The following is a 9118-nucleotide window of genomic DNA, read 5'->3' on the forward strand; positions in this document are numbered from 1 at the left end:
TAACTTTGGCTAGAAAACTCCAATTGCAAAAATTTTTTGTGCGAATCGAAGCTAACAATGCCCTCTTCGAGATGAGCTATAGCACGCTATAACAGGTTTAGGACAGAAAATTCTATAACTGAATTTCAGAGTCTGAACTGTCTAGTCCTGCACCCTGTTTAGACCTGTAAGTGCCCTGTTTTGACCCTGTAATGCAAGAAAGTAATCTCAAATGGCTACCAAACCCTGCAAAGGGGTATATAAGACCTGTGGGTACCCTGTAGTACCTGCACCTGTGCTTCAGTATCAAAGGGTGTACCTGTATCCACCTGTAAATACCCTGTGGATAACCTGAAAATGCCCTGTTTTACCCTGTTTTAATCCAGTAGGTACTTGAGTCGTTGGAAAGTCTTCAATCTTCAATTCTCCACTCACTGTACCTGTGTGAGGGATAAAACGGCAGGACGGGCTCCCTACACGGGCTCCAAATCACCGGGAGGTGGGCAAAGTTCCCCCCGGGTCGGTTGGTTGCACCCCTTCGGGATCTTTGATAGTGAGGGAGGGTCACCTCTCTTTTGTCCCACTATCTCCCCCGGCATCCACCTTTTTCCTCGGTGGGAATATCAACATGGCAGAGGCTAGTATGCTAAGCAATCAGCATGATATGCAATTGAAAAATATCCATTCAGCCTTTCATGAGATGCAATTGATTGATAAGAAAACTTGAGATGGGAGAAGGGTTTTACCTATGCAATTCAGTGACTGACTGATTGCTAGTACTTACCCTTTTACAATATTTCAGCTTGGGTGAGAAAAATTTCAACAAAACAGACCAAGGTTATGCATCAAGCTGATCAAATGTTACCTAAGATGAGTAATGGTTTTGAATAAAAAAGAATTCAATGAAATAGGCTAAGATTGAAGAAAATTAATACTATTCTCTGATCTATTGATCAATCCAGTGAATTAATTGATCAATAACCTCTCATCAACAAGTGGAAAAGCCATTAGCAATAGGATTATTGAGAGATTTCAGAGATTAGCAAAAGAAAATAGCTCCATTAAGCTTGAAAATGATGATGGATATCAGCTTTAACCCGGTTGATGCAAGAGTTCTTCATAATCCACCATAAATCCAACATAAAGCTTGAAATCTCCATGAAATCAGTCCATACATGCTTCAATATGATGAAATCCTTGAAAGATCAATACTCTAGCCTTGCTTGAACACTTGAACTTCAAAGATTCAAGCTCCCTGATGAAAAGCCCCAAAATAATCCTTCCATTTGAGCTTCACTAACATGCACGGGCTGAAATCTCTTCAATGTCTTCAATCTTGAAGTCTATCCAGCTTGTATTCAGCTTTAGAGAAGCCTTGAAGGTCGGGGAAGTCCAAAATTTTGAGAAATTTGAGCTTCCATGTCTGTGGCTATGGTTGCCCTGCTGTGTATTAGGGTTTGAGCAAGAGAATGACTGATCAGGATGCTTCAGAGGCTGAAGATTGTTGCCAATCAAGTGCTTGATAAGTCCTTTAAGAGCTGAGATCAATGACTGAGAATGTGGAGCAGGCTGAGCAGGGAGGAGAGAGCAGGGAATTCAGCGCATTTTTCAGCGCATTTTTCGGGCTGCTTCCTGGCCAATATTCCTCAGTAATCCTCAAGCCTGGTATTCCTCTTGTAGCTTAGAACACAAAGAATCCTTGCCCCATGGTTTGGCAGTGAAATGTTCAGCATAGAAAGAGATATTTGTGAAAACCTTGGCATCCACCATGAAAGCTTCAGTCAAAAGCTTGAAGGAGAGAGAAGAGAAGCTCTCTTTTGAAAAGTAACTGTAGTTTAGTCTCTAACTAAGCCCGGTTAACCATTCTTTACCCTAGTTACCTCCATTCTTGCATGAAATTTGATGACGTCTAGCCATTTAAGCCTTTACCCGCCATATCTGACCTTGGATATCTCTAGATGTAGCCATTTACTAACTGTAGTTGTCCTGCAGCACTCCACTAGTCACTGTCTTGTACCATTTTTGTCTGAAATTGGTTTTGAAATAGGAAAATAGGAGTGAAAATGGAAGAAAATAATGGATCAAAGACTGAAGCTCTGATACCACTTGTCAAAGAGAGAACTAGGGAGAGAGAAAGAGGAGAGAGAAAGAGGAGAGAGAAATACTGCAAGAGAGAGAAAGACTGCAGGAAGGGAGAGAAATAGAGTGACGAGGAGAGAGAAAGACTAGAATTGGAGAGAGAAAGACAGGAAAGATGAAGAAGCCATGGAAGCTTGGAACAAGAAGGGAGAGAAAGATTGTAAATGTATTGATATGTCAAAAGATGTGAAAAATTACAACTTCTCTCCTTATATACCAGTGTCTATGTGACATGGCATATTATTAACATTCTAACTATTCCCAGCTTCTTACATTTCTAGACTCCCCTCCCGATGAGCTGCTAAGACGTGTCCCACAAGTGGACAAGCAGACACGTTACAGTTGGTATCAGAGTGAAACTTCATGATGATACATGATTGATTAATGTTCGGTTCATAGACATATCCTAAACAGAAATAACCTGAGTGGTATGGCTTGATTGTCAGGCACCTTCTACACCCACAAATGTTGACATGCAAGAGAAGAAATTTCTTCTCAAGTAAACTAAGGCACCCGAGTTTGATGGAGAAGGGTTAGACGTCGCAGTAGAAGCGAAGATATGGATCGAGACGATGGATGACTATTTCTTTGCTTCGAGTATTGCCTCCATGAGTCAAGCAATGATTGGAAAATTGAAGTTAGTTGGCCAGGCTCGGTTATGATGGAAGCAATGGTGCAAAGATCAAGGTATTTTTTAAGCCGTTGTTACGTGGACTTAGTTGAGAGATACTGTACGTGGATGATACCTTCCACCAACCTACCAGACCTTGAAGATGAATGAATTCTTTAAGCTCATGCAGCTGGAATTAACACTAGAAGCTTACTACTCAAAGTTTGTAATCCTACTAAAATATGCGCCACCTATGGATATTGCACAGCAAGTATCCAAGTTTTGCCATGGCCTGAACACTCCTCTGAACCACTGTCCTGAAGCAATGCATCCAACAGACTTGCAAGATGCATTACTTTGAGCGAATCCAATCGTCCAAGAACTTAAATTGGGCAATTGTAGCAAAGATGACTATGGAGATCAGGATAAGAGATGCCATACGTGCGGAGAGATAGGGCACATCCGTAGGAGATGTCCCTACCATCAATGTTTCCATTGTAATGAGTTAGGACACATCCAAGCAGACTACCCTGATCTAAGTCCAGAAGAAATTAAGCCTCTAAGAAAATGAAGCTACACAGGTGCAATCTATGGATATATAGACGAATCAGATGAAGACGCAGATCTAGAGCCCACTAAACCTTATTAGGAGGACTAAAATTCCTAGAAGCTTAATCGAGATGTGACACAATTGAGAATAAATCCTACTCTTGTATATATGGTTAATTCGAATAATATGAGTGCACTACTTGAAACATTAAGAGTAGCACAGTGGATGCATGGAGGGTCTTAACCCACAGGTCATAAGCCCCATTAGTGCTGTCTTCCCCAGTTTCTCTCGAGATGAGGACATCTTGATTTCTTTAAGGGGGGGAGGATGTAATATTTCCACACAATAAAAGTTAGTTGGTTAGTTAGTCAATTAATAAGTTAGTAAGACTACTAACTAAAGACTAACTAAGGTAAAAACTGACTACCATTAATAGCTAATAATTTTCATTCAATTAAAAATATATTTAAAAATTTTGAGAGTCATAAATCTAAATTTTTTCTCGGATTGATAAGGACCGTAGCCACCCTTCACGAAAAGTACAATGTGAATGGGACTTATAAGCCATATTAATCACTAGTATTAATGTGTATAGTATGAATGGTCCAAAAATATTAGATTCTTGGGGGGGGGCAAAAAAAACTATTATATTTTAGATATTATCCTAAAAAGATAGAACTAAAAGTCATTTAAAAGAAAAGACAAGTGATGTTTTAGTTAGTTTTGGAGATTTTATAAAAAGAGAAATAAAGAAAAGTGACTGGCGAAATTGTGCGTGCCGCGATCATAGTCTATAGGCAGTAGACAGCACTTCAAAAAGAGAAAAGAAGAAGGAGTGAACTAAGAGATTTCTAAGGAAGTGTCTTGGAGTTTTACCCCCCTTTTGGAGCTAATGCAACCATCAGATTTATGATCGGAGCATCAGATCATTGAGTCTTCTAAGAGCCCCTCCACTCTTGTTCTCAGAGTTATCCCCTCCTTGCTAATTTATTATAAATATGAGGCATGGGGAGGCACAAGGGAGCATAAGGAGACTCTGAAAGGCTACAAGAGAGAGGGAGAAATAGAGTATACCCCTCCAAGAGATTGTGAGAGAGAGCTTGAGAGCTTCAGAGAGAGAGAGAGAGAGAGAGAAGAGTTAACCCGAGAGGCTGCACAATTTTCCTCTATCTCGATCCTTGATTTAACCATCTTCTCTTTCGCTCTCCCATCTCGAATCTATTCCACCTTCTTAATCTCTTGAGTCTACTTGTGGTCGATGGCCTCCAAGCAAAGAATGTCGCGTGCAGATGACAATCCTACAACTAGCAACAGAGCTTCAGGCGAAGGCATCACTATCAATCCAATTGCGGTATTGGTCGTAAGTAATGTATTTTCAAATTGATAGATGCTTGTCTTAATTCTCACAAGAGATACATTAGGTGCCCTACCTTGTGGTGCTAGAATACATCATTGAAAAGGATAAATCGCATCTCAAATACTCAAAAACACAATGTTAGTGAGTTTGGAAATCTCCCAATTCCCATTTTTTGAGTACTATAAAGGTGGCACCCAGATAACATGCCAATAATTTTCTCAAAACCATATGATGTGACCTATCATTGGAAAGTGCTTGAAAAATGGAATCTATTGAGCTATAGAGCACTGTCGTGCTGCTGCGTATCTGAGGTCTAGAATCCACCAAAAAGTTTGTGTGTGTGACATTTGTTACTTTGTACATACTTAGTCGTTGTGTTTGCATTTTGTTTTGCGTGGGTAGTATAGTGGAGAGGGGGTTGGAGCAAGATGAACTTATCTGTAATGCTCTAGTTGGCATGTATGCCAAGTATGGAAACCTACCAGATAATTATTTATTCCCTTGGAATCTACACATGAAACTGTCTCTTATTTGGGGGAGCTGGGCTTGCTTCCATTCAAAGATTTAAATTCAGACAAGAGTCCGTTCCAACGAGAACCTATGCCAATCAGGTCAAAGGATGTGGAGAAATGCAATGAAAGTTACGTTTTTTGAAAGACCAAATGGCAAAAGCTAGCATACGTGCTGTATCTTGATCAGCAGCACGGAAAGACGTGGATCTAGATGAATTGGAGGTGAAGTTGAGTGAACTCGAAACATAGCTTCTAGAGATTAACTCCAACAATGAGTGACAGATTGCTGCGCACCTACAGTGAACTTTTGGAATATCAACTGGTGCTACAAAAGGCTGGCATGTTTTTTTTCTCTCGCCCGTAGTAATGCAACTGCGCAGCAGCGAGAGTTACTAGAGTCCTCTTCATTTTCTGGGGAAGTATCCATGGATAGTCCTCTACTTTTAGAACAGGAAATGCAAACGGAGCCATTAAAACAAGCAAGGCTAGGATGCATAACTGGTTTAGTGGCCAAATCTAAGGCTGCAGCCTTCAAGCGGATTCTATTTTGTGCAAGACGTGGCAATCTATTCTTCAAACAAGCCGCGCATGGGAGTCGAAAATCTGCTGCTATTTTGAGGGGCCGCTTTTCTATATGAAAAAGTGGCGTGTTGTAGGAAAAAAGGGGGGGTCCTCATCCTCTAAGCTCGAGGAGAGACAGAAGACACATTCATTGCAAATTTAGCTGTTGGTCTAGCAACAGGTCAAATCAAGACTGGTGCTCCATGCAAATCTGAGAGGCTTGCCAAATACATTTAGAATGCACTTTTTTTTAAAGGTGAACCAAATCAATTCAGTAAAAACTGAGAGCATTGAAGTAGTGAAGATGGCCAAGAAAGCAGGTTGGGGAGTCATGAACAGTCACAGAAGTGGACAGACATCTGAAAAACTCCAATGAGAAGAAAAGCTCTACAAAAGTCAAGGGACTTGATGTGATCGAGGCCACTGTTGCAGCAGCTACAGAGCCAGATTAAGAATATTCTAAGGCAATTTTAGTATCCATTGACATGAAGCAAATTGACAAAGTAAAGGATTTGAATGATAATTTAGTGGGCTTGGAGGCAGAGAAAATTACAAAGAAAGTCTACAAAGACTGTTGTTAGATAGGTTGAAAGGGATCCTTTATGAGCTGTGATGCAAACTGCAATTAAGTCTATAAAAAAGAAACGAGAAGGAGTTTGAGCCGTTGATGCAAAGGCCTTACATAATTGTATATTTCCACTCTGTGATAGCATTACAAATGCAGCCAGATCTAGGCTAGATGAAGTGACTTCAACAAATATTGGGCCGTAAACATAGAAAGAATTTGCTTGCAATTTATGTTCTCCATCCTACAGCAAGTTTGAAGGCCACAGTTCTGGGATTACAGCTGTTTGTAGAGCCAGAAACACAATATTAGTAAGTCTGGAAATCTCCCAATTCCCATTTTTTGAATACTAAAAAGGTGGCACCTGGATAACATGCCCATAAGTTTCTCAAAACCATATGATGTGACCTATCATTCGAAAGTGCTTGAAAAGTGGAATCTATTGAGCTATAGAGCGCTCAATTTAAAGTTATAGTGTTCAAGTTATGACAAATCCAAAGATTTGATCACGTGTCCCAAACTTATGGGAAATTCCCATATTCCCCAATATGGTGTTCAAAGGTTTAGAGAATGGTGGTTTATGTGGAAAGACTCCTTCAATTGTTCAAGTATGTGCCCAGGGAGTAGCTCACAATCCCAGACTTCATTTTCTAGCATGATCTTGAGGTGAATGGTAAAAAGGGCATTGTTATGGACCCGAGAACGAGATACATCACTAACAGACCTTTTGCAAGCTCACACTAGCATTCCTTTAATTTTCGTCCTTGCCTTTCTGTACTCAGCAACAAGGGAATTGGCATGATCGTGATATGTAGATATCAGTTATTCTTTGATTATTGGAACCGGTGGTGCTTGGATTCAATAGCTCTTCAGGTTGTGAACAACAGGCTTATTGAACAGGCTTCTTCTTGTTCATTACATCACTTTGACATTATGCATATGCATGGTCTTGGACACACCTAAGCATCTTCTTAGCAAGACTCATTGTTCGAAGCTTTAATTGAGACTAAGCTTCACTGCGCAGACTAGAAGTGGTCTTCTTCTTTTGGGAAATCTCTTAGATGCATGTTAAATAAAAAATCTTTGCATTCAATATGAAGAGTCTGGAGTTTACTACTGCATAGTCTGATCTCGCTTGATTGATCTTCTATCTTGGAATTTCTCAAGAACCTCTGTGGTCACGACTTTGCTTTCGAAAACCCTTTGACATCTTTGGTGAACCCAACGTGAAAGCATTGCATTTAAAAAAATTTCAGGATGGGAGATACTTCAGTATCAATTTCAGCCTCTTCTACGATTCCTACTTTGCCCTCTACTTCGATCCATCATTGACTTCTACTTGAAGTACTTCAACGGATGATTTAAAGCAGATTTTGTAGAATATGTCTATGTATATGCAGCTTCAAAATTAGTAGACACAATTTTATATGCAACAGCAGCAGTAGTTACATCAACAACAGTTGTCTCAGCAAAGGCAACTATATTCGAAGCAAGAGAATGCAATTAGCGCGACTTAGGTGATTGAAGCAGTTGAAAATGAAAAGAAGCTATTTGATGGCTGTAATGTATCCGCTTATTTGAAGATGTATGAGATTAAGATGGGATTTTTTGGAGTACCGACATGACTTATGAGTAAATATTTTCTTTACCTTGTCACACCCACCTTGAGGGTAAAAAGTGACTGATTTTTTCCTTCAAAATTTGCATTGGCAAGATTTTAAGAAGGCCCTGAAAGAGGAGTATTTTCTTGAGGACTTTGGGATGGCTACATGGCCACTACACGGCGTCATTCCAAGAGTGGGTCTACATGCCAAACAAAGGCTTAGCTGCTTCAGAATTGATACAAGAATTTGAAGAGAGGTATAGTCAACTTGATGCTATTGAACGAAGAGCATTCGATGTTGAGAAAGTTGAGCTTTTCTTGCAAGCTGTAGATCCTGCTCTTTAGGAAGAATTAGGAGAGCTTCTTGAGGATTGCACGAAGCCTATGGGTCTTAAAAAAGATTGGCAAGATGCCCAAGATGCGGTCTCGACTTTGACCAAGAGGCGGATATGGAAAACCCGCCTATAGAATGGATCTATGACATCGACGTCGTCTTATGCTCCTATGTCTGCTTCTACCCTTGTCATTTCTTCTCTTCCTCAGCCAGTTACTTGGCCTATGCCAGTGCCTACTATTTCTAATCCTCCTATTCCTCCTATTCCAAGACCGATGCTGGCTCCTTCTGCTCCAAAATCATCCGCTCCTTTGGTTCCTTCCTCTCTTGATGACATAATCAAAGGCATAATGGATTTGACACTGGAGTCAGTTAAAGTAGAATTGGTGGGAAAATTAAAAGATCAGTTTGCTTGGACCGTGCCTACTATTTCTTCTAGTGCTCCTAGTGCACCTAGGAGTGCTCCTAGTGCACCTAGGAGAGATCGAAGATGTATTTGGTGTGATAGTATGGACCATCAGCATTGCAGGGATTGCCAATCTTTTCAAGATGCAAGGAGGAAGAATTTGGTATTTTGGGGACAAGATGGCAAGATCTGGTTGACTGAAATAGGATCTCCTCTTGCTACCAATTTTGGGAAAGGCGGAATGAAGAAATTAGTAGATGACATGGTTGCGCGTACTTCTTATGTGGTAGCTAGAGGAGATGCTTTTGCATATGGATTCCAGATTGAGAAAGGTTCAGAGAGTCAGTCAGCATTATGGACCTATGCTATGGAGACGGCAAACAAGGGGAAAATCCTACGAATTGTTTTGATTAGTGTGGGTTTTAGCATCAGATTTGAAACGGGTTGGGATTCACCTGTTGACATGTACACTATTTATGCCTACTTGGCTAAGTCTCAATGA

General features: G+C 40.4%; 1 pseudogene; it reads left to right on the top strand.

The window, feature by feature from the left end:
* The first annotated feature begins 1526 nt into the window (after positions 1-1526).
* LOC148018357 (V-type proton ATPase subunit a3 pseudogene) lies at positions 1527-5785 on the top strand (annotated as a pseudogene).
* The last annotated feature ends 3333 nt before the right edge of the window (positions 5786-9118 follow it).

This window comes from Lygodium microphyllum, chromosome 21 (assembly GCF_053477565.2).
Source record: "Lygodium microphyllum isolate KBCC chromosome 21, Lygodium_microphyllum_v1.1.10, whole genome shotgun sequence".
Lineage (NCBI taxonomy): Eukaryota > Viridiplantae > Streptophyta > Polypodiopsida > Schizaeales > Lygodiaceae > Lygodium > Lygodium microphyllum.